Source organism: Herpailurus yagouaroundi, unplaced genomic scaffold, assembly GCF_014898765.1.
Source record: "Herpailurus yagouaroundi ecotype Mexico unplaced genomic scaffold, PumYag 166, whole genome shotgun sequence".
NCBI lineage: Eukaryota > Metazoa > Chordata > Mammalia > Carnivora > Felidae > Herpailurus > Herpailurus yagouaroundi.
This window is the reverse complement of record NW_024412407.1, coordinates 21,120,973-21,147,370: the sequence shown is the minus strand read 5'-3', so window position 1 is coordinate 21,147,370 and position 26,398 is coordinate 21,120,973. Positions and strand designations below refer to the sequence as shown.

General features: G+C 40.4%; 1 protein-coding gene across 9 annotated transcripts in view; it reads left to right on the top strand.

The window, feature by feature from the left end:
- PPFIBP1 (PPFIB scaffold protein 1) overlaps positions 1–26,398 on the top strand; it is a 178,674-nt gene that overhangs the window by 37,101 nt on the left and 115,175 nt on the right. For 8 of the 9 annotated variants that reach the window (XM_040488571.1, XM_040488569.1, XM_040488568.1 and 5 more), the window contains one exon: positions 20,551–20,646. The gene's annotated coding sequence lies outside the window, so the exon portion shown is untranslated. The remainder of the gene's footprint in view (positions 1–20,550; positions 20,647–26,398) is intronic. The other variant, XM_040488566.1, reaches the window with a different exon arrangement.

Genomic DNA, 26,398 nt, shown 5'->3' with positions numbered 1-26,398 from the left:
GGAATCCTTGGGTCATTATTTTTTCCACTTCAGAGTATAAACGAACGTGGTAGGCGTCATTCTAAAGACGCCCTCCTAGGATGCCCTGCCTGTCTCCTGGTTGTTCAAGCAAACACTAATCTGGGTATTGCTGTGTAGGAGCTTTGCAGATGGAGTGAAGATCAGTAGTCAGCTGACCTTAAGATAGGGAGGGTAGCCTTAATTATCCAGGTGAACCCAAGGTAAGTAATTAATAAGCCTTGAAAAGCTGAAGATTCAGTCAGAGAGATGGGGCAGAGAGGGAGGCAGTGGAGGGAGGGGGACCCACGGGGAGGAACATGAAGGGGGCTCACTTGCTATTGCCGACTTTGAAGGAGGCTGCAAGCCAAGTGGCCAACCCACAGCCCACAGCCAACAAGGAAAACGGGATCTCAGTCTTACAGCCACATGGGATTAATGCTGCCAACAATCTGAATGAGCTCATCTCCAGAGATTCCAGAAAGGAACACAGCCCTGCCACCACATTGATTTCTGCCTGTGAAGCTTAGAGTGGGGACCCAGCTGGGCCATAGACTGCTGACCCACAGAAACTGTGAGATAACAAATAAATGGCATTTAGGCAGCTAAATCTGTGGTCATTTGTTGTGGCAGCAGCAGAAAACTAATCCACGGAGTGTGGGAGAGAAGACCAACATCTGAAGAGCGTTGGGGCATAGCTGCTGGAAAAGACATTTACCAACCTTCATCTGATTCTGAATGAATGTTGCCTTGTAGGGCATTCTGCTTTTCAGGGGTTTATCTGCTGGCAAGACTGGGAAACTTCCATGGAATCAGTGAACGCATCCTTTCCCTTGATCAGCACTGGAGATAGAGGGACACTGATACATTCTAGTAGTCTAACTCTGCCTTGTCAGCCTTTTCATCTCTGCTGCACGTCCTTGTGACAAATGTACTGCATGTTCTTGGATTAAAGTTTATCTTCTACACTTGATGCCCACCTTTTCAGGAAGGAAGTTTGGCTTCTGGCTAAAATGTAGAAAGTGGACTTAGGAAGATTCCTGGAGATCTTTTGGAATTCCTGTGTTCAAGAATACCACCCCCCCTTTTTTTTTCTTTTAAGATTTTATTTTTGAGTGATATCTGCATGGGGCTTGAACTTACAACCTTGAGGTCAAGAGTTGTGTATACTCACTCTACAGTCTGAGCCAACTAGGTGCCCCAAAGAATACTTTTATTAGATGTCTTTCTTGCCATGCCTGTCACCTTTCTTTGTCCACCCCCAATATTTTCAGTCACTTCATGGAAGTTGAATTTGGGTCTATAAGAAGAGAAAGAAACTTGCATGTTATGGGTGGCTAGGCCATTCTTGCCTCCCTCACCAGCTCTGGGACTCTTGCACTCCTCTGCACACAGGATTCCCATTCATCCTTTGTATAATCGTGCATTCGTTCACTGGGCCAGTCCTTGGATATTCAAGTGTGCACCTACCGTATCTTTGTCTTTTTAATAACATACACGCAGGAAGTTGTTACAGATGCCAGCTTCATCTATGCAATATGGATTTCTGTTAGCTTTATTTTAATTCTTAAAATTCTTTTTTTTAAATAAATTATTCATTTTTTAATTTACGTCCAAGTTAGCTTATAGTGCAACAGTGATTTCAGGAGTAGATTTCTTAATGCCCCTTGCCCATTTAACCATCCCCCCTCCTTCAACCCCTCCAGCAACCCTCTGTTCTCCATATTTAAGAGTCTCTTATGTTTTGTCCCCCTTCTTGTTTATATATTATTTTTGCTTCCCTTCCCTTATGCTCATCTGTTTTGTATCTTAAAGTCCTCATATGAATGAAGTCACATGATATTTGTCTTTCTCTGACTAATTGCGCTTAACATAATACCCTCCAGTTCCATCCACGTAGCTGCAAATGGCAAGATTTCATTCTTTTTGATTGCTGAGTAATACTCCATTGTATATATCTACCACATCTTTATCCATTCATCCCTCGATGGACATTTGGGCTCTTTCCATACTTTGGCTATTGTTGAGAGTGCTGCTATAAACATGGGGGTGCATGTGTCCCTTCGAAACAGCACACCTGTATCCCTTGGATAAATGCCTAGTAGTGCATTGCTGGGTCGTAGGGTAGTTCTATTTTTAGTTTTTTGAGGAACCTCCATACTGTTTTCCAGAGTGGCTGCACCAGCTTGCACTGCCACCAAAAATGCAAAAGAGATCCTCTTTCTCTGCGTCCTCGCCAACATCTGTTGTTGCCCGAGTTATTAACGTTAGCCATTCTGACAAGTGTAAGGTGGTATCTCATTGTGGTTTTGATTTGTATTTCCCTGATGATGAGTGATGTTGAGCACTTAAAATTTTCTTTTTTAAGTTTATTTTGAGAGAGAGAGAAGGAGAGAGCACAAGTGGGGTAGGGGCAGAGAGAGAGGGGGAGGACATCCGAAGCAGGCTCCACACCATCAGCATGCAGCTGGACGTGAGGCTCGAACTTAATAACAAAGAGTGACATCATGACCTGAGCTGAAACTGAGAGTTGGGCACTTAACTGACTGAGCCACCCAGGCACCCCAATTCTTAAAACTCTTAAGTCACCAAAGCAGTCTGTCTTCATTGTGAAATTCACATAGTAATATAGTATTAAAAAATGAAAGCCTTCTCTTTTCTGTCACTCCTTTCTCATTTCTAATGGTCTGTAATTAACAGAAATGGTTTGAATATCCTCCCAGACATGACAATGGCCAAACACACATACGTATATCCAGAAATTTTGGTTGGTTTATAAAAATGCTTTCATACTGGTATTTTGTTTAGCAGCGTCCTCTTTTCCCTCTCTCATTTTTGTAATGACTACATAGTGTTCCATTGGGTGGGTGTACTCTGTTTATTTACATTTAAATGGTGTCTAGTTACTCATTACCTCTACAATGTTGCAGTGAGCATCTAGGCACATAGATGGAGTTGCTAGGCAACAGGTATGTGTGTATTTTAAATGTTGATAGATGCTGCTAAACTGTCATTCAATAAAGGGTATTGTTTTACACTCCCTCCCGTGATTTAGTGGGTCCTCTGAAGGACAACCAGGAAACTCTTACCAGTAGTTGGTTCCAAGGAGGGGAACTGGGTGTCTGGTGCATAGGGGAGGGAAGGAGACTCAATTTAGAGAAGAGGTCCTTTGTACCTTCTAGATTTTGTGTCATGGGCTTGCATTATCTGTCAGAGAAGAACAACTGCAGCAACACTGTTAGACTTCCTGTTTTCCCACGCCTTTGCAAATATTGTGCGGTAGGCTTTCAAGCCCATGAAAGAAAGGGTCGTGCTGTTTTGTTTTGTTTTTTTTTAATTTTTTAATGTTTATTTTTTGAGAGGGAGAGAGACAGAGTGTGAGTGGAGGAGGGGCAGAGAGAGAAGGAGACACAGAATCTGAAGCAGGCTCCGGGCTCTGAGCTGTCAGCACAGAGCCTGATGCGGGGCTCGAACCCAGGAACTGCGAGATCATGACCTGAGCCGAAGTAGGGTGCTTAACCCACTGAGCCACCCAGGTGCCCCAGAAAGGGTCTTGTTTTGATTTCCATTTCTTTGATTATTAGAAAGGTTGCTTTAGCTTCATTTTATTAAAGTTTAAAAATTTTTTTTTTAATTTGCAAATGCATTCTCACTGTAAAAATAAGTAACTGGCATTGAAGGCGGAGGCTTAAGGTCCTCCACTGTGCTCTGTCATGGCACCTCCACCCATTACTGTTCTCTGCCCAGAGCTGCCAGACTACTGGTCTGGGTGTAACCTTCTAGAATTATTCTCTGCATTTAACATTTTGGGGTGTGTGTGTGTGTTTCTTTTAAACATAAAGGGACTTAAGGAATATACAGACTCTAAAGGTTCAGGCACTGGGCAGGTCATGAACACTGGGTTTCTTCCCTTTTTACATGCATATGCTGTGTGAGACATTGTGAATTTGTTAAATGTTGAACTTCTGATCTTCCTTCTTTAAAACTCAATGTATACAGTCCTCTGTATTCAAGGACAAAGAATGACTGTATTACTTTTAAATGTTTATTTTGAGCGAAAGTGAGGGAGGGGCAGAGAGAGAGGGGGAGAGAGAATTCCAAGCAGGCTCCGCACTGTCAGTGCAGAGCCCGACATGGGGTTCCATGTCACAAACAGTGAGATCGTGACCTGAGCCCAAATCAAGAGTCAGACGTTTAACCGACTAAGCCACTCAGGCACCCCAGAATGAGTGTACTTTTTATCTTCAAAATCGTACCTGCGGATATTGGAAGGGAAGTCAAGTGTGTAGTTTAAAAATTGTCATCTTTAACATTGATATGGCTCATTTCACAAAAATATAATTCTCTGAACTTACTTCATTATGATTTATGAAGTCTGGTCATGTTTTACTGGTTTTGTTTTTGTTTTTTTCCTTTCCATAAGTGGAAATCTATTCCATGTAATTTCTAGGAGTTGAATGGCAGGGAGGTGAAGATCCACTAAAGGTAAATTTTTGCAAGGCTAACTTTTCGCTTTTGCACTATTTATACTTGCTTTTACTTTCCTTCCCAAGTCTCTCAGTTCTTGCACTTGGCCTCTGATGTCTGTCTGCCCTCTAATGTTTTTATACAGATGATACTTCCAAGTTCCTGCCAGAAAAATTCTGGGAAAACCCTTACCTTACCTTCCAGGTCTCTCTTTGCTCCTATGATATGTCTTTGTTCTCCCAGGCCACCAGCACCATCGGACCTCCCTTTCCCCCACCCAAGGGCAGGTCCTAGCCAGTCTCCTCACCGAGGTCTCCCCAGCACCCCAGACTTAGTCTTCCTGCCTAATACCAGGACTGCCCCGTGACCTCTGCTTCCAGGCTGTAGGGCACTGCCAGGCAAAGTGACGAATCACTGCTCCCTTTCATCAGACTAATAGATAACAATTCATCTCCTGTGGACTTCCTAACCCATTTCCTTCCATGACTATTACAATATTTTTTCACAGTTTTCAAGTCTCAGTCTGTACTCCCCGACTGACTTTGTAAGGATGACATCATCGCCTTCTTTTGTTGAAAAGATGTGGGTCAGGGGTCACAAAGCCGTTGCCTAGAGGAGCCATTGAAATGTCTAAAATGGATGTGGTGGCAGGCTGGGACTGTGGTGAACCGCAGGGTGCCAGCCACGCCTCAGGTGTGGGTAGCAGCAATTGTTGGCCTATGGAAGCTGGGGCCCAGTTGGCCCATGTTCTGTGTTCTCTAGAAGAATCAGATCTCTGATTTTTTAGGTGAAATCTCTGCAAGTCTCAGTCACAGTGTTTGAAACTCTCTATAGGCCGACAAAACAAATATGACAGCTAGTCATCATGGTTTTCAAGCTCTGCTTTCCTTCCCTCCCCCCCCCCCCCCCCAATGTATTTCGTATTTCAGTATTTTCACTGGCCACCATTTATTGTCTCCGGGGCCACTCATTTTCTTTCTTGCCTCAGGGGGAGGGGCAGAGAGGGGGAGAGAGAATCCCAAGCAGGTGTTCAGTTGTTTCCTCTCCACTCCCTTTTATTTGCATTAAAATATTCAGAATGTCCTTTCCTAAAAAACTTAACACAGTAGGTGCTCCTTATCCACAGGGTATGTATTCCAAGACCTCAAGTATTTGCCTGAAACCACAGATAGTACTGAACCCTGTATATGCTATTTTTTCCCCTGTATGTACATACTTATGGTTAAAGTTTAACTTATAAATTAGGCACGGTGAGAGATTAATTACAACCACTGATAATAAAATAGGACAATTATGACAATATGTTGTAATAAGTTAAATGAATGTGGTCTCAAAATTCTTCCCGTGCTGTACCCCCCTTCTTGTGAGGATGTGAGATGATAAAATGCCTGTGTGGTGACATGAAGTGAGGAGAGGTATCCTATGCGTATTACTTCTCCAAGACTCTCTCACTGGCCATCTCTGCACACTTTTGCTGTTGGTTATGGTGGCCTGCTGTGTGTGTTCTGCTGGGACATCAAAGTCAGCATATTCCAATGGGATTCATTGTGTCACTGCTTTCCAATCCCAGCTCTTTGAACTGACTTAAAATTTCATTAACGGTGCCACTATTTTTTCAGACATTTAGGTTCAAAGCTTTGGAGCTGACTTTGAGTTCTTTTTCAGGTCTGTCGTTTGAGTCACCAAGTCCTATTTTCTCTGTCCAAAGTATAGCTGGTGTTTGTAGCTTGCTTTCTTCTTGACTTGACTCAGAGGTGCCTGACTTCTGAGTTAGGATACAGATGGCCGTCTCCCTTCACCTCTGTGCATCTGTATTAATTTATATGAAACACAGCTCTAACTGTGCCAGTCACTGGTTCAGAAAACCTCAAAACCTCTTGGTTACTTATCCGTCCAGCTTCCTCACCACTGCTCATTGAGAGCTTTTAGGATCCAGTCCCATTGAGTCCTCTTAGCCTCCTTTCTCATTGCCTTTCACACATCCTACACTCCAGCCAGAGCTACTGCTGTTCCCTGAATGCCCCCACCCTTCAGCCCCCCTGCTCCTGTTTCCTTTGTCTGAAATTCTCTTTTTGCTTCTCCCAATCCTTCCTCTGGCATATTGAAGTCCTACACATTGTCCGGTCTTTCATCATACCTGTTACCTCCTTAAAAGGCTCCCCTTATCTACCCTCATTTATTTTTCCCACCTGATTTTTCTCCTAGCATTTCATTTGACTGTCTCATGTGACACTTATCATTGTATTATGTTCTGTTACATTATAGATCATTAGTAAACCCTTCCTCTCTCCTACTGGTCTTTTTTTCCCAGAGACTGTGCCCTGTTATTAATTTTTAACCCCCCATAGCATGTGACCCAGTAGTAGGCTCTGAATACATACTCTAAATGAAAACTTTCAGGTTCTTAATAATTAAAACATGAAACCATTGGATTTTCCCCTTTTAAAACCCAACAGATTAGGATTCATGAAGTTGCTTGTGCTAAATGCCATGTTTGGCACATGGTAGTCTAAGGAAAAAAAATCTGTCTCTCACTTGAATGCGTTTTAAATAGCCAAGAAGATTAGTTCTGTGACTGTTCAAAGACAGCTGATTCTCCTGCTGTTTGCAAAATATGGATGATGTATTATCCCACAGCAGGGGTAGTTTTTCTTCTGAAGTACCATTATAGACAGAAATTGGCAGGAACTCATGTGAGGCAAAAAGTCTTTAGGATAACACTCAATTTAGAGTCATCCCTTAGTGGGGGAAGAAAAGAGGTGGTACCTCAAAGTTGAGCTTTAGTTTTGAGAGGGAGATTTTCACTTTTAATTAGGGACAGTAACTTAAAAACAATCACGATGACAACTTTTTGGGGGAGCTTGCTGAGTGCCAAGCTCCTTCTCTGAATTAGCTTGCTGTATTTTCACACAGTAGGTGTGGAGTATGTTATGTGCATTTTATGGATAAGGGCCCTGAAGCACAGAGAAGTTAAGGAAGTGTGTTTTAGACCACACAGCTGGAGAGTGGTGGGGCTGGGAACCACCCTAACCTGCTTGTTCTAGAGCCCACCCTGACCTCTTTATACTATTAGGGGGAGTTGGAAGGGGAAGGTCTGGAACATTTGTTACCTGTGCCTGTTCCTATGACCTAATATGACTTTAGAAGTCCAGGGCCCAGCTTCTGTTTCTGCCCCAAAGATAATTTTATAGCATCCTTAAATAGTGTCTCTCAGGTTGTTTTCCATATTGCTTAATGTCAGTAGAATAGAAAAGCATGCTGGTTTTGTTCACTGCACCGTGGGGTATCTATATCAACAAGAATTTCACCACCTGAATTTTAAAGGTGAACTAAAATTGTTAAATTGTACTGCCAATGCAGCCAGACTGTGGGATACTCTGCAGGACAAATCCAGTTTATTCAACCTACCAATCATCAAGGAGAAAGAAAAGAGATGAAGGGGGAAACCTGTAGATTAAAAAATTCTTAACAGACCTATCAGTCAACCATAGTGGTAAACCCTGATGAGATCCTAATGCAAACAAACAAGTGGTTTTTTAAAATATGACTATTAGGGGTGACAGCGTGGCTCAGTTGGTTAAGTGTCTGACTCTTGATCTCAGCTCAGGTCATGATCTCATGCTTCATGAGTTTGAGCCCCATGTTCGGCTCTGTGCTGGCAGCATGGAGCCTGCTTGGGATTCTCTCTTTCTCTCTCTCTGCCCCTCCCCCGCTCACATATGCACACGTGCACACTATCTCTGTCTCTCCAAATAAATTAAAAAAAATAAATAAAACATGACTTTCAAAGGGCCATTGGAAATGTGATCATTGACTGGAAATGTGATGGTATTGAAATAGAAATTCCTTTTCCTAACATTAAGAATTAATTACTAATTTTAGGATAATAGTCTTAAACTTATGTTCTCTTTTAGAGACATATACTGAAATATTTGTGGAAGAAATGATACAGGTTCTGGGACTTGCCTCGAGGTAATATGGGAGGTATGGGTGGCAGAGAACATAGATGAAACAGTATTGACCATGAGGAGTGATTGTTGAAGCTGGTAAAGGGTGCATGGCATTCATTGTATTAATCCACTTATGTTTGTAGATCTTTAAAATTGTCCATAATAAAAACTTGTGGAAAAAAAGAGCTGGTAAATTCAACGTGTGGTACTATTTTTAAGTCAGAGAGGGTTGATTAGCCTCCCTGAGGTTTTATCCTCGTCAGGACACTAAGACCTAAGATAAAGTTTATATCCTTTTATCATTATGGAGAAATTCTACATTATAAAAAATTTGAAGGGCAATGGAAATGTAGTAAAGTTTGCTTTCAGTTGAGATTTTATTTCCCCTTACGAGAAGACATTGAATGTATCCATAGTTGCCTCAAAAAGCCAAAGTCGATCTTTATATCGCGACAAAGGAGGGCTGGTAGGGTCCTGATGGGAAAGAGGAATCATCAGTGTTGGCCAGACAGTTAATCAAATGTAGCAAGAGTAGCATCAGAAGTTATTTTTTCGTGTTTTCTGGGTCCTAGGGAGGTTTTATTCTTAATCCCATTAGGCACTTTTATATTCTTTTTACTTGTTGACTATTTAAAATCAAGGTTTATAGGGAAAATGTACTTTTTCTTATAATGACATGGTATGTTGTGTATGACCGCTTAATTGTAACTTGATTATGTTTATTCACTTATTCCTGTAGAACGTAAGGCTGCCAATACTATGTGTTTCTTTACCGAGCTCATCTCTTTCAACCTCTTAAATGTGTTAAGTGTTCCAGAGCTTCTGGAAACTTACCTTGTCAGTGACCACTTCTAAACAGATGAAGCTCCCCCATGAATGAGCCCAGGCTCTTTCCTGAACTTTCCAGCCCCGTTTTTCCAATTACCTCGGATGCATTCACCCCATGGTTCCAGGGCATTGTGATCTCAATGCGATCAGAGTTTAATTATCATTGCTCCCCTCCCCCCCCATCCCAACACATACACTTGATTTTATATTCTCTTCTGAATTCCCTGTCACCACAAGTCAGAAACCATAGAGTCATATTGACTTCTGTTCCTTCATGACTGATGAGTGTCCTAAATGCTTTTCTCAGCTTTCCTCTCCCTGTCACTGCCAAGCTCAGGCCTTCAGGAACCAGTAGCTGCACCCCTGCGGCAAATTCATCCTCTGATGTTGCCTTCAGAAAGAGCTTTTTGAAGTGCAAATTTGATTGTTTTCTCCTGCTTTAAAACCTTCTGCATTATCTCTAAACTTTTGAGCCAGGGTACTGCTGTCATTAAATTTGTGAGCCTCTCCTCCAGTACATTTACTTATTATATAATTAACATATACATTATCACACTAACATATTAGATATTGTAAACACAAAAGTAGGAATTCAAAGGACATAAAACTATGTTCGAAAAATAGTTTTATCTTCATTAATGTTCAGTGTTCTAATTTTTGGCATTTTTTTTTTCTGAGTGATAATTTTAGTGAGAATAATATGATTGCATTTGCTGCCTTAGTTTTAAAAATCTATTTCCACTTTGTGATACACTAATTACGCTGTTTCTAAGTTCAGTTTATTCATATACTTATTTTTTCAGTTGTCATCATTGAAAAAGTTAGTTTATCTTAAGTACATGCGGATCCAAATGGGAGACATCCATTGTTCACTGCTTGTTCATTTTTACCCATCAGCTGCACAAAGGTTTGGTTGAAATCAGCCAGTAAATTGTAACCTAGTGCAGTATTCAGAGTGGTTAAGAACAGACCTTCTAGGGTTCAGTTATGTAGATTAGAATCCTGTCTTGTTTATTTACCAGATTGGAATTTGTATAATTTGTGTCTCAGTCTCTGTATCTCTGAAATAAGATTATTGTAATAATTATAGTCTCTGCATCAGGGATAGTGTTAAAGACTGAGCGATTAACACACATCGAGCCCTGAGAACAGTGCCTGACCCAATAAACAGTAAGCCCTCAATACATGGCAACTATTATTTGCCCTTTTAAGAAACAACTTCAATCATTTCTTTATGAAAGAATGGGAACATGCTGCGTTTTCCTATTTTTAATAGGACTTTAAAAACTAAAAGTCCTAATTTTGTAAGTTGTAAGGCAGATTAGAAAATTCTGTGTCTACATTTTTAGAGAGTACAGATAGGAGCAGTTGATGGATGTGACATTATTTGCGAGGAAAATGTCATAATGATGGAAATATTTTCAAAGTTCTGTTTTCCGAATGCACATGTTTCTTTGAGAAAACTTTGTCACTGTGACAATGTCATCTTTAGAGGGACAAGGACTACTGTATGGTTGTGTGGTTTGAACAAGTAGAGGTATCAGATTCACGAATTTATGTTCACTTGCGCTTATTACCTTATTGATACTATCATCCATCTGTGGGTCCTATAAAACCACTTGTCCATTTCATGGAGGTTGTTTTGGTTAAATTATAATAACATAATCCGTCCATCCACATGCCTGGGTATATGTAAACTGTAATACTTTGCAGTCGTTGGCAGGACACCAGGAATGGAGGATGCCTCATGGCAGTGGAGCTCCCAGGCTTCCTTCAGAGACCTCTTTTGTTTTGTGTGACTAGCTGGCTTCAATCCATTCATGAAATTACTAGTAAAATCTGGTCTTCCTTCCTTAGAAATAGGAAGTCTGGTATTATCTACCGTGCAATGGACATAGTTGGCATGGCCCACTGACCGTGTCTTCTGATCCAACTGTTGAGGGCGCCATGTTGAGCTATAACTCCGCTTTTGTACTCACTGCCCCTCAGTCTAGAAGCCTCTCCTCCCTATTCCCCACGCACCTCCATCACCTCAGTTATTCTTGTGCTCAGGTCTAAATGTTTTATATAGGGGTAGAGTATAGATATTTTGAATTCTGTTGTTTTCACTTGAAGGTGTATTTTGTTTCTCCATGGTCTTCAGTATGACGTTTACTGTCCCTTTAACAGTGGATATTCAGATATTTCCAGTTACTTACTGTTATGTAGGATTCTGTTATGAACATCTTTTTGCATATTACTTTTTGCTTTAGGCACATATTTCCTGCAGATAAATTTGTTGGAGGAATTACTAACTCTTACTACAATAGAGCCTAAATGCTTTCCTAAAAGATTCATCTTAAATATAGTGCTGCTGACAATGAATGACCAGCAGTTTCACTACAGCATTGAAACTGAGCATTGGGCATTTTTGTTTGGTATATGTAAAATGGTAACTTGGGGCTGCTAAATAGGCATTTTTGTTACCATTGCAAATAAAATTTTTCCCATGTTTTTGTTGATATTTTTTTTTTTTCCCGTGAGACTGGGGTTTGGATTTATTTTTTTCTTTAAGGTGTAAACACTTAAATTTGTATTATATAGTACATAACAATCATTTCCTTTATCCAGTATGGAGTTTCTATTAACTTCTCTAATAAAAAGACTGCTGTAATATTATTTTGCCCATTTGTCGAATGGGAAACTTAGGTTAAGTAATTTGATCATGTAGCCAAAAATTTAAACCCAGGCTGATCTGTCCCATATTCTACACTGTTAGTCATCATGCTCCCTTTGGCAGAAATACTCTTTATTGTAAAATTATAAAATATAGGGGCGCCTGGGTGGCTCCGTCGGTTAAGTGTCCGACTTCAGCTCAGGTCAGGATCTCACAGTTTGGGAGTCTGAATCCCGCATCGGGCTCTGTGCTGACAGCTTGGAACCTGGAGCCTGCTTCAGATTCTGTGACTCCGTCTCTCTCTGCCCCTCCCCCACTCGCACTCTGTCTCTCTCAAAAATAAATAAAACGTTAAAAAAATTAAAAAGAAAATTATAAAATATAGATAAGCAAAACAGGAAAATAATCACATTCATCTGAAATTCTGCCATGCAGAGAATACCACTGTGAGCAGGTTGGAGTATGATCGTGTATCCAGAGAAAGGCAGAAGACCCAGCAGGGACCCTGGGTGTGGGGCAAGTTTTGAAAAAACGTGTGTACCTCTCTCTTCATCCCACACACCTCACCCCTGTCTAACGATATGGACTGGTAGACTACTGTAGGCTCAGTGATGAAGGAGAAGGTGTTGAAAACCATAGACAGTATCCTTCCTGACGTTTAATGTATATGTTTACAAAAAATGGATCAACTAATACATCATGAATGCCCTGTGTCATTAACCATTGGTAATCACCTCTACAACTTTGGCCTGCTTAATAGTCTGTTTGATGGATGTACCTCAGTGGCACTATTGTTAGACATTTAAATGGTTGCCATTTTTTTCTTATAAATAATATTGTGAATATTATATATATACATTATTTGCTCATTTGCCCAATTTATTTACTTTAGCTTAAATAATATGACACGCTAGTTCAAAGGCTAAAAGACTTCTCGGGCTTTTGTAAACCATTGCCAGTGCCATTCTACCCTGGAAAAAAGCGTCTTCCAATGTGGCTCTGTTACAATAAGAAAGCAGGCCAAGAAAGAGAGAGAGAGGTTTTTTTCTTTTAATAATTTCTTATAATTCACTAGCTTAATTCTTAGGACATGTCGGTCAACCCACATGTATTTCTAAAATACACGTGATGCAGAGATCATGGCCCTAGTCTGACAATGAAAATAGATTGATTCTACGTGGGACAATTTAAGGGAAAGAGTCCTTATTGTTCTGCTGGGTCAGCAGTGACAGAGTTCATTAGAAGCCAGCCTACTTTCCAGAGCTATGATGAGCGCCCTGGGGTATGTTGGTTCACAGAGTTCTACTGCCATGATAACGTGTTATATACCAATGGACTGAAGTCATTGTTTGTATTCAAACAATTACTATACAAATTCACATTAGTTCAGAATGCTCTTTAGGAATGCTTGTGGGATCAGAGTGATTTTTTTTTTTAATTTTTTTTTTGTTTTTTCAACGTTTTTTTTTGGGACAGAGAGAGACAGAGCATGAACGGGGGAGGGGCAGAGAGAGAGGAAGACACAGAATCGGAAGCAGGCTCCAGGCTCTGAGCCATCAGCCCAGAGCCCGACGCGAGGCTCGAACCCACGGAACACGAGATCGTGACCTGGCTGAAGTCGGACGCTTAACCGACTGCACCACCCAGGCGCCCCCAGAGTGATTTTTTGAGTGATATTTGTGGTAACACGTTAGTTAATGATATAGGTAGAAGTACTTGGTTCTATAACATTTCTTGGGTATGGGGGCCAAGATTTTAGGGCCGTGCAGTTGTTTCTCCTACACCTTCAATAGGGATAGAACATATTTCAGAACATTTATAGAATATTTTTCCCACTGAATACATGACTGACTATAATCAGCAATCTCTGATTTCTATAAAACTATGCTTATGCTCCAAGAAATGTGTAAGTAATGGGAATGTCTACTTTAAACTTCCTGCCCAAAATTTAATTGAAGTCAACTGTTGAAAATATATTGTTGGGTAAAATTCACATTATAGCCCATAATATTTGTTATGTAAAGTTGGAATATATTGTTATGTAAAATTTAACTTCAGCCCATGATAGTTTTTGTATGAAAAAGTGTTTGCAACAAAGGACAGTTGGTGTGTTAGGAAACTGAGCCATGTTCATTCCTTCACCCTCGTCCTACTGTCTCATGTCGCAAGCAACTGTGCATGTTTATTTTTATATAAAACTTCATGGCAGGCCTTAGTCATTTCAATCAATTCAGTCAAAACTTTCAAAGAATAACAACTTTTGAATTCCAAAATTGCTTAGAATCTTTGAGTTAGAATCTTTCTGTGGGAAGCAAAAAAATAATTTGCCAGCGTTGGCCAAGAAAGCTGTGCATGAAAATGTTAAAATAAAAAAAAAAAAAAGGCAAGCCATTACTAAACGCTACAAATATGATTGTGAAGCAACATGTTAATTTAAAACCATGTGGGCTTTATTTGATGTAATAAGGCAGTACACACTGCAAATACTGAGATCTTGGAACCCTACTGGAAATCTGACTACATTGAATTTGATGTTGGCTTAGAAAATGGGTTCACTGAAGTTTTTGGCACATCAGAGATTATCAGATTATCCACTCAGCTAGTATTTACTGCATGGTGCTCGGTATTGAGAGAACACTGTATCATGTACACTGAACCCTTTTAGAGCATAAGGATGGATTCCAAGCCATTTGTCCAACCTCAGATTTGCAAATATACTACAACATGTAATTTCTTCAACTCTTTAGTGTCTATTTTTTTTGGCTAAGAACCTTCCCTTTCTTGTACCGCTTAACTTGATCTTTACTTCTATCATTAGCCCTAGCCTTGAGCTTTTTTTTCTGAGCATCCCAGAAAGAAATAAGTTTTAAGTCTGTTCATATGAGTTACTTTATAGGCAGAACACAAAGCCATGCTGGAATACGGATGTTTATGGTTGACTGGCCCTATGTAACTACCCAGACAGCCCACCCTTATGATTTAAATTGCTTCTCAGCTAAGCTAGTACTACTTGTCAGGGACCTTGAACCTAAAATTTGAAAATGCCAAGGGTCTGTTTGAAAGAATCCATTCTTTGATAACAAAGTCTTCTTGAGGAGGCAAAATGCACTTCTGGAATATTAAAACAGTGAAAATCAATATGTGATTAAATGCCCAAATGAATGAATAGGTCGAAACACTCAATCCCGTTGGCAGTGAGAAAAGGAGAATACGAGAGATTTGATTGAGCAAGACAGGAGAATTGGCTACAAATACGGTTTTGAGCATGGTTAGGCATCAAACTAACTTGTTTGATTGTAACGCCTGCACTCTGTTTCCAGTCACAGGGAGCCAGGATTTTGGACATAGGCCTAAACAGCTCTGAAGTGCGTGGTGTAAACCTTTATCCCATTTGGGTACCCGTGCAACTTTAGGCTCTCTGTAAAGTCATTTTGGATCCTGTAATCTATGTCCTGTAGCACTTTCACACTTTTAATATACAGCTTTACTTTAGTCTTTTGAGTACCTCTTTCCCCTGGGATTCTGGGGATCCAGTACTCACATGAAGTACAAATTATATACCACAATATTGGGGCGCCTGGGTGGCACAGTCGGTTAGGCGCCCGACTTCAGCCAGGTCACGATCTCGCGGTCCGTGAGTTCGAGCCCCGCGTCAGGCTCTGGGCTGATGGCTCAGAGCCTGGAGCCTGTTTCCGATTCTGTGTCTCCCTCTCTCTCTGCCCCTCCCCCGTTCATGCTCTGTCTCTCTCTGTCCCAAAAATAAATAAACATTGAAAAGATGGCTATGACCATCTCTATCTAAATGTGAAGTTGGTGATGAGTAACTTGGCAGTACATATATTTTCCCTTTGTTTTATTTGGATTGTGTAAACCTGTCTTTCAGTACAAAAGAGCACTGGGTTACATTTAGGTGACACATTTCCTCCAGACATCCTGGTGAACTTCAGGAAGTGGTGGGGATGATTCACTAGGGGACGTCTTCCTCATCCATGCAGCGATTGGTATCTGGACACAGTTGTTCTTGCCAGGCTGTGAAGAAGTCTTTCCATAATTTCTGTGGATGTTTGCTCTGCCTTTTCCCAAGACTTGGGAAACCAAGCACAGGATGAGACTAGATGGGAACAAATTTGGAAGATTTAGGGTCCCTGGTAAGTCTTTATTAAGAAGGCTTTTTGAAAGTCCTAAAGTGTCTAGACAGGCCTTAGCTTACCATGGGGAAGATAGACATTGGTCAGTTTGGTTCTTTGATTACCTTGGTTTAAAAAAAAAAAAAAAGAGTATTTTGGATTTTTATATTCCCCATACCCCACGGTAAGCCTAATCTTAGAATCAGAAGATTCTTGCAAGTCTGTGGAAGTCCATTATATAAATATATATATTTATGATATATGTATATATGATATATATATTATATATATATGTGATATCAGATATATCTGATATATACCTGATATATCTGATATATATGATATATCTGATATATATCTGATATATATATATGATATATATATATGATGTATATAAATAAGTACCTTATTTTAGGTACCTTATCCTAAACTGTGCAGAGGTATACTTTACTGCCTTTTCCTAACATTTCTAACCCACAAACCTGTTGAGATTTCTTTTTATTATCTGTAACTTTTAAAATTATTATCAGTATAGCACAGAGATTAATAATACCAGCTCTGTACCCAAATTGCCCAAGTTCTGATCCTGATTTTTCCACTCAATAGCAATGTGACTTTGGGCAAATTATTTAACTCCCCTACCTCAGTTGCCTCATCTGTAATATGGAGATAATCATTTACTTTGAGCATTTTTGCCAGAATTAAATGAATGAGTTCATTGTTCATTTACTAAAAGTAAAGCCCTTAGAATGGTCCCTAGTACATAAATTCCCAATAAATATTACCTATTATTGTAAATGAGAAAATTAAAGCAGCTAAAGGTCAAGTGACTTAGGTAGTTATCTAGCAAGATGGTTAAACCAGGATTAGTGTTTCTTATTTCAAGATTTAGTCAACTGAGTGTATTTAACTGGTCGACTGTACTATACTGATATAGAGACCAGAGGTCAGGAAATTTTTTCTTAAAGGGACAGATCAGTTAATAAGTATTTTATACTTTGCAGGACTTACAGTCTCTTCTACAACTACTCAGCTCTGTTATTGTGTCTTGCAGAAGCTGTAATTGATAAGGTATGGCTGTGTTCTAGTAAAACTTTATTTATAAAAACAGGTTGCAGACTGTTTGTGCAGACCTATGCTTCAGATGCTTAGGTTATACCTGAATAGAGACTTTGCATTCCATTTAGTTTTAATCTATGAAATAGGTATTGCTGTGGGAAAGGAAGGCAGAAGAAAAACAAATTTCCCTACAGCCCATTGACAAGTTCTTGAGACAGGCAGAGTGACATTCCTCTGCAAGCTCAGGTGCCTTGATGACACTTTGCTAGGGGCAAAAGGGAATCTGAACTTAACATTATCCTGACCCTCAGCATCCTGTAAGTCTGTCTACTTGAACATATAAAAAAATCCTTTGGAAACTTCTTTATGTCTGCCCGCCTTCCCCTCCCCCTCCCCATATATGTTGGCAGTCTTACTGCAAGCTTATGGCCCCCTGATATACATCTGAAGGCCCTCAGATGAGACCTTTTGAGTAATCAAAGGGACCGAGTTTTTACTAAACAGTAGTAAATGACCTTTTCCAAGCAATAGCTAGCCCCCTCAAGGTCCTGGAAACCTTGTTTCCAAATTCTTTGGAGGAGGCTTACCCCCTCCCAACTTGAAGCTATATAACCAGTCACCTGACCCAATTCCAGTGCAGCTCTTTCTGCCCACGGGTTCTGTCCCTGTGCTTTAATAAAATCACCTTTTTGCACCGAATCTCAAGAATTCTTTCTTGGCTGTAGGCTCTGAACCCTAACACCTCAAACTACAACCCAGGTATTATTATAATAAACAATAACTTCGCCTCCAAATGATTATGTTTAATGTGTTATTCTCAGTTGTGATGGTCATGCTTGAGAAGATCTAAAGGATTTAGAAAGTCACCAATAGTAATAAATGTGTTTTCCCATCTCAAAGAGATGTATAGAAGTTGCTGATGTAATGGCCTGGAGGATTTTTCTTAGAATTTGAAATCTGTGATTTGGGCAGGGTGATAAGGGTTGTTTTATTAAAAGAACACAAATACAGACTGTTTGGTTTTTTGTCTCTCTTTTTTTTTTTTTTTGTAATTTCTGTGTAGGAAAAATATGTGAGTCAGATAACATGCTATTTGTAATTATCCTTGTCGTTACACAACAGGTTTTTCTGCTAGGAATATTGTTTGCATGGGTTTGGATGTTTTTCTGGCTTACTTTTCAGTTTAATAAAGTGTTCTTTTTAAATTAAACTTGTCAGTGAACCTTTTTTGTGAGTGGCTTTGTTGGTTAGTTCATATTTATAACTTACATCTGTTTCTGAGGAAATGACTACATTCTCTTGCATTCGATCAAAACTGTGTAACAAAGGACATCTTTGACTTACTTAAACAAGGCTCATGATGGAAACTCAAAAAACCCAATGGTTCATGTTTATAAATGTTTTTATGTATTCAGTCTTGGTTGGGCCAAATAATCAGAGCTCTGTGCAGAGGGAGGGATTGAAAATACTCAGTGCTTCTCAATTGAATAGAATCGTCTGGAGCAAGTTCAGGGAACACTTTCTTACAATTCTCTTTAAAATTTTTTATTTTATATGTTTTGAATTGGGTCTTACAGAATATAGGTATGTATTTTTTTTTTCTTCTCTTTAAACCCGTTCCACTGATTTTTCTGTCCTCGTTTGTACCTGATAGGCCCTGACCTATGGTGAAGTCTAAACCTTGCACGTGTAATTTCTAGCAACGAGGCTGATGGGGATTGGGAAGGGGCCTGGGGACGTAGCTGACTCACAGAAACTCTGTGTCTTCCTCCCTGCTGGAGGCCTCTCTTTCCCTACCTCTGGAACATCCTCAGGTTGTCCCCACTGTAGTCTTGTCCCTCACTGTTGATCCCTTCCTTCTGCTGTTGGTTGCAGGGCGGGACTTGAAAGCACAGGCGAGGCTCTTGTCTGCTCAGACCCGGGTTGACCTGGGCTCTGGGACCCCGCGTAGAACTCACATTCCCCCACAAAGGCCCTGTTAGAAATGGTGTTTTCTAACAGGATTTTGGTGTGATGATGATTTTATATCTGTTCGGTTATGAACTCATTGGGATTTTCTGTGCTAGTTGCTAATGTAATCATCAATTTCAGCCCTTTCATGAGCGCTCAAGGAAACCCCTTCCCTAACCCCAATCTTGGATCTAAGTCTACAACAGACAAGAGAGAGGCTGCTGTACTTGCTGCCACACGTCGCTCACTCCTGCCTTTCTCAGAAGCACCTGTGGAGTAGGGTTCCTAAACACTCATGTGGAAAGCTGTTGACTAATACAACTGTTTACTTTTGGAGCACAGACTAGTCTTAAAATTAGGCTGGCTTATGCGTGCATCATTAATCGCTTAAAATTCACCTGGATTGGTGTGTCTGTGTGGGTCATACATGAAGCCAGCTTTAGGGGAGACAGAATGGGCAGATGCTTACCTGAGTGGAGAGATTTCTTTAAGACAGCCACTATTCCCCATTCATACCTGAAATTCTGTTGTCAGTAATGCATTTTATTTCCGTGTTAAGCACCTGCCTCTTTTGAAGGTCTTTTTCAAATGCAAATGTCCTTAGGAAGGATATGCGTTAAGCTGTTTGAGCCACAGATCTGATCCTATTCTTTCCTTCCTTCCTTAAACATCTGGGGTCACTGGCTCCTCAAAAGGACAGATTAAAGAAGGAAGGAACCACACTGCTCCTTCATAATTTTATCCGGGACTGGCTCTGACTATATATAGATTTGAGAAACACATGTAAGGTAACATATCTGGTATTTAACTTGGAGATACTTCTGCTTTCTCATTTGAGTAGTGAGCACCTCTAAAGGAACTTCTGTTCCTAAATATTCCTTAACGACCAAAATATGTTATTACTGTAATGGTGAGGATATACATGCCCATACATATAGTACTGGAAATTTTTTTTCTAAGTATTTGTTATTTACAGGAGGTAAGGAAATCAGTCAAGTCTAATTGCAAGCCTAGAAAACGGTATATATGTTTCTGCCATATTGTCTGCATATTGATTGGTCTTGTTGGACAAGAAAATAATTTCCTTTTTTTTTTAACTTTAGCCACCAAATATTGTCAAGTTTTGATTTGTTCATTTACTCAACAAACATTCATAGAGTACCTAACATGTGCCAGGTACTTTGTGCTATAAAAATGAATGATGGTGGTTTTCTGCTGAAACTCAGGCTTCAACGAATATTTGAGGTTGTCCAGCAACTGGGGAAGTAAGGAAGGAGAAGGGAATGCTGGGGGCAAGGGGAGGAAAAAAGGGGGAGGAAGCAAAGAAAGAACTGGAAGGAAGTTAGTTAAATCTGTTGGTCCTTAACACATTTTCATGTTTTTAATTACACATGTGTTATCTAGTTTGATGCTCTTTGCTTATACAATACTTGACCATCTATAGGCTGTATTTTTTTTTTCTGGTGTGCTATAATTTGAAATTAATTTTATCTTTTTTATATTTGTTTCTTTTCAGTATAGAAGAATTTTATGGATCAGTTTGCTAAGAAGTACATGGAAAATTTGAAGAGCTGAAGAAAAAAAAATCACCATTAAACTTGCTTTTAAAAATGTGAGTAAACTTTCTCCTCTGCATTGTTTATTTCCAACACTTGTAAAGCCTGTAATTACCTTTCTGTATATTGAGTGTGTAAATTTTTTCCCAGTAGTAAAGTTACTCGACTGTGTCCGTCTACTCATTAAGTCTGTGACAATTGATGACCCACCCCCCTCTGGAAAAGTTTTTCAATTCTAAAAGTGCTATGACTAACATAGGTGATTGTAGAATTTAGATGTGTTATGGCAGTCAGTGAGCAAATCTGGTTGGCAGCGAGAAGAAAAACACAGACCTGCTAGCACAGAAAAAGCACCACCCTCTTCTCAATCCTTGATGGCTCTTTGTCCCACAGACCATCTCAGTACTGTATTGAAGCCAGTGAGAATTGGGTCAACCCCTTAATGACCCTGTACGTTTAGAAACATGAGGTGTTTTCACATAAGCTTATTTACTCTCTTCCTCCGTGTTATACTTGTTCAGTAATAATAATACTTAGCTATTTGTTGAGCATCTTCCAAGTGATAGGTACTTGATTCATTCAATTCAATCAGTATTCATTTAACAAATACTTTTTCAAGTGTTTGCAACGTGCCAGGCACTGCTCTGATACTATGACCTTATATTGTCATGGCAATCTTGCAAGGTTGGAGTTAACATTTCAGTGATCTGCATGAGGATACTAAGGTTCAGAGAAGGGTAGGGAGTTTGCTGACCGGTACACAACTGTTAAGTGGCAAAACCCACTGTGTGAATTTGGTGCTGACATTTTTTGATTGGCCATATCCTATGTAAGTGGTGTTTAAAATGCTCTTCTTGGCACTGCTTTTGGTAGGAGACTAGAACCTTCTGGGTTGTATTCTTAACAGGAATATGAGCCTAATCCTTCTAAAGTTTGGCCATAGTCACAAGGAAGGAAATTAGAGAAACATCCTCCCACTTTTGAGAGGTAGCTTTGGTACCTAGATGGGGAGTTAAGAGATAAAATGTCCAGTCCCAGACCCTCCATGGATTTCCTGTGTGTCCTTGAGATAGTTAACATACATGGGAAACAGTTACTTTTATTTATGCCAACTGAGGAGAGCAGACCAGACGTTCTCTGGGGTCTCTTTCAGTCAGCTCTTTATGGAAATAAATTATGAAGGAAAGTGCACAAATCATAAGTGGATGGCTTGAGGAAATAATTGTCACAAAATGGACACACCTTTGCAACAGCACCCAGATTAACAGAAAATTGCCGGCACCCCAGAACCCTCCTCTTCTAATGTCCCTGGAGGTAACTGATTCCATGATTTCTAATGCCATTGATAAGTTTGCCTGTTGAAAAAATTCGTGTGAATAGAATCATGTACTATATATTCTTTTGTGTCTGGCTTATTTTTCTTACTGTATTTGTGAAATTCTTCTACAGTATTGCATAAGTTTGTTTTATTTCATTCTCCTTGCTCTTAATGGTATTCAATTATCTCTCTCTCTCTCTTTTTTTTTTTAATTTAACGTTTATTTATTTTTGAGACAGGGAGAGACAGCATGAATGGGGGAGGGTCAGAGAGAGAGGGAGACACAGAATCTGAAACAGGCTCCAGGCTCCGAGCTGTCAGCACAGAGCCCGACGCGGGGCTCAAACTCACAGACCGCGAGATCATGACCTGAGCCGAAGTCAGATGCCCAACCGACTGAGCCACCCAGGCGCCCCTATATATCTCTCTTTTTTTTTTTTTTTTTAATTTTTTTTTTTTCAACGTTTATTTATTTTTGGGACAGGGAGAGACAGAGCATGAACGGGGGAGGGTCAGAGAGAGAGGGAGACAGAGAATCGGAAACAGGCTCCAGGCTCTGAGCCATCAGCCCAGAGCCTGACGCGGGGCTTGAACTCACGGACCGCAAGATCGTGACCTGGCTGAAGTCGGACGCTTAACCGACTGTGCCACCCAGGTGCCCCTATATATCCCTTTTAAAGTTGCTGGACATTTAGGTGCTATCCAGTTTGGATGAATAACAAATAGTGCTTTGATGAATATTTTTGCACATATCTTCTGGTGTTTGTATTTTGTTCAGAGACTACTCAGTGATTTAGATTCTGCAGATCTGGGGAGTGATGTTGAACTAAATAAATGTCTTTGAAAGCAGACAAGTTGATTTTAGGTAGCCAGGTGATTTGTCTGGCTCAGCCTGATGGTCCAAACATGCTAGTCAGAAACAGATAAAGATGCTTTTGTATATTGCTCTTGTAGATCGAGAGTGTGGCCAGGTGGAAGCCTTCCTTGATACGTGTGTGGTGTGGTAAGGCTTGCTCTTCTGGCAGAGAAGGGCTTTGGTTGGGTCCAGGAAATGGTTACAGAGGGGAAGAGACAGTAAATCCAGAAAAGAGAGATGTCTAGGCTACCCTAGAAATGATTAGGAGATCTCATCAACCTGATCAAGGGCCTTAAAAACTGACAACCCAGGGGAAGAATCTGTATTGTGAGACTGAAGAGTTTGGGGAGATGAATAAAGAAATAAATAATGAGGGGCGCCTGGGTGGTTCAGTCGCTTAAGCTTCTGACTCTTGGTCTTGGCTCAGGTCATGATCTCATGGTTCATGGGATCGAGCCCCACATCAGGGGGAAAGCTGCTTGGGATTATGTCGCTCTGCCCCTCCCCCACCCACTTCCCTCCCCTCTTCTCAAAAATAAATAAACTTAAAAAGAAAAAAAAGAACTATTGTTGCAGGCAGGCAGGCTGAATCTCAGAAGGAGCTCTCAAAGCATTTTCTGAACGAATTTATTCTAATGTGGGTCAAATTTCTTTTTAAGTCTAATTTTGTTTTGAGGAAGCTTTGAAAAACCAGTTCCTGCTGTATGAATCTTGAGCTGACCCGGACTTAATCAATAGAATTACCAAACTAGGAAACAAATGTATTTTCAAACAAATGTGGGGTGTGGGCGTGAGGGTCTTGCCGTGCGACCATTCTGTGTTGAGGTCACAGCTCCTGCCTCTTCGACCATCTCCCCAGGTTAGCTCTTTCCTCTGTAAAGTAGGGATATTAATGTGCTTACCTAATAGGTTTGCTGTGACAGTTTACTGCCGTAATGTCTGCAGTGTGCATTTGGGTGTGTTTTACTGGTACGAAAAATGACAGCCATTATTCTTACTATTTTTCGGAATCTTCTTATGGATGTTGCCTGTTTGACTCAGTAGCTGAGACTTCATAAGAGTTTTCAGGTGATTTTTTTTAAAAACATAAGACTAGCTAGTTTCTTTTTTAAGAATGGTGAACAGGGGCGCCTGGGTGGCGCAGTCGGTTAAGCGTCCGACTTCAGCCAGGTCACGATCTCGCGGTCCGTGAGTTCGAGCCCCGCGTCAGGCTCTGGGCTGATGGCTCAGATCCTGGACCCTGTTTCCGATTCTGTGTCTCCCTCTCTCTCTGCCCCTCCCCCGTTCATGCTCTGTCTCTCTCTGTCCCAAAAATAAATAAACGTTAAAAAAAAAAAGTTTAAAAAAAAAAAAAAAAAGAATGGTGAACACTAATAAGTATTTTCCGACTTTCCTCGCCTTAAACTGAAATCAGAGGAAAGATGAAAGGAAACATTTGTCCATGTGTTCTTGGCCAGGCCCTCCCCAGGGTGAGTCAGTGAAGACACTGTTGGTTGTTGGAACTCCTTTACTCGGTTAATTCAAGAAGAAGCCAGTGGAGCTGAGATTCATGGGGAAGTGGGGTCATTTCGGACAAAGGAAAATCAGAATTTTTGTTGGACTCTCAATTCTTGGCAGGCATTTTGCAAATGTAAATAAGGTGTCCTTATTTACCAGGGGACTGTGGTGAGAGGCTCTGTGGGTGACTTACTACATAACCACCACACCCAGTATAGGGTATGCTTCCCAACTGGTTGTGGTTGGCCACGTCTTTTCACCCATTAGTGATTCTGTACTAGCTATTAAGACATATGGTATCGATTAAGCTTGATTTTGCCCTTGGTGAGATTATTTTTATAAAAAAAAATTTGTTTTAAGTTTATTTATTTTGAGAGAGAGAGAAATAGCTTGAGCAGAGGAGGGACAGAAAGAGAGGGAGAGAGACAGAAGCCCAAGCAGGCCCCTCGCTGTCAATGTGGAGCCCGATGTGGGGCTTAACTCACAAGCCATGAGATCATGACCTGAGCCGAAATCAAGAGTCAGACGCTCAGCCAGCTGAGCCACTCAGACGCCCCTGACCTCGGTGAGATTATGATCAAACAAATGAATACTCTAGTGTTCTGAAAAAACTTTTAGAGTGATTTGAGCAAGGAGAACAATTTACCCAAAACTCTGAAATTCTACTTCTGATTTTTCTAGTACTAGCTTTGGCACTTCTGGTATATCATTTGCCATGGGCCTCTGTTTCCTCATCTATAAAATCAGGAATAGTTTAGATTGGTACTTTGAGGCGGGCGGGGGGGTTCTGTGAATCCTCTAAATGTCATACCTAGTTTGGGAGTGTATTTTTTTTTTTTTTTTTTTTTTTTTTTTTTGGGGAGAGTATGCGAGCAGGGGAGAGGGGCAGACGGAGAGAGAAAATCTTAAGCAGACTTCACGCTCAGTGTGAGATCATTGACCTGAGCCAACATCAAGAGTCGGTTGCTCAACTGACTGAGCCACCCCAGCGCCCCAATATTTATATTTTTCTAAATGCTAGATTCTTTGACAGGTTCATTCCAAGTCAGAGGATCCTTTGACAGCATATGTTGGTACTTATGATAGTAGATGAAGGAGCAGTTTTAAGATATGACCTAAGTTCACCAAATAGTTACTATCCATATCAGATAAAACATTAAATGACTAAAGTGAGGTAACTGATTTAAGGTTGTAAGAGTATATCTACATTTATTTTCACAGCAGCATTTGCTTTAACAAGCTCTAATACACATGCTCTATTCATGAAAGGGTGTGTATATATATCAACTACACAAATATATAAGACATGTATTTAAATATATGGCATAGCTAGATTATGAAAGCTGTATTTGGCTTTCTCTCATATCTCTATTTAAATTCCCACTTCCCACATTACATCTTTGGGAGTGTCACCCTGCCCCCAAAATTGGGTTTGTTTTGTTGTTCCTGATGTCAAAGCAAATATTTACTAAAAAACATTGAATAATTGTCATAGAAATTAGATATTGGATTAATTAAATTAATAAAATAAGTACCAAATAGTGTTATTACTTATTTTTTTGTTTATTTATTTTGAGAGAGACAAGAGTGTGAGTGGGGGAGGAAGAGAGAGAGCGAGAGAGAGAGAGAGAGAGAGAGAGAGAGAGAGAGAGAGAGAATCCCAAGCAGGCTCCGCATTGTTGGAGCCAAGCCCAATGTGGGGGTCGATCCCATGAACTGTGAGATTTTGACACCTGAGCTGAAATCAAGAGTCGGACACTCATCCGACTGAGCCACCCAGGTGCCCCTACTTAATTATTACTTTTAAATTCCGACCTCGATCCTCTTATACCCAGGGGTATCTACATGCAGCTGATGCAGGAGGGCATATAGGAAAGAATTAAACCAAAAACTTTGGGATGTTTGCACTTTCCGGCATTTCGATGTTCTGGCAACTGGCAAACAAGAAGTATCATTTGTCTCAGAGCCCAGGCAACACCCTTCTCTCTACATTGTGCTCATGGTTCTTGAGGTCACCGGATGGTGGTGGTGAAAGCAGTCTGGTTATGCCACTTTGGAGGCTGGATGGACCCAGGCACAGGAATGAGGTGGGGCCTCTCATCTGGCTTTGTTACTGCCCTGTCTTCTTCAGGCTGAC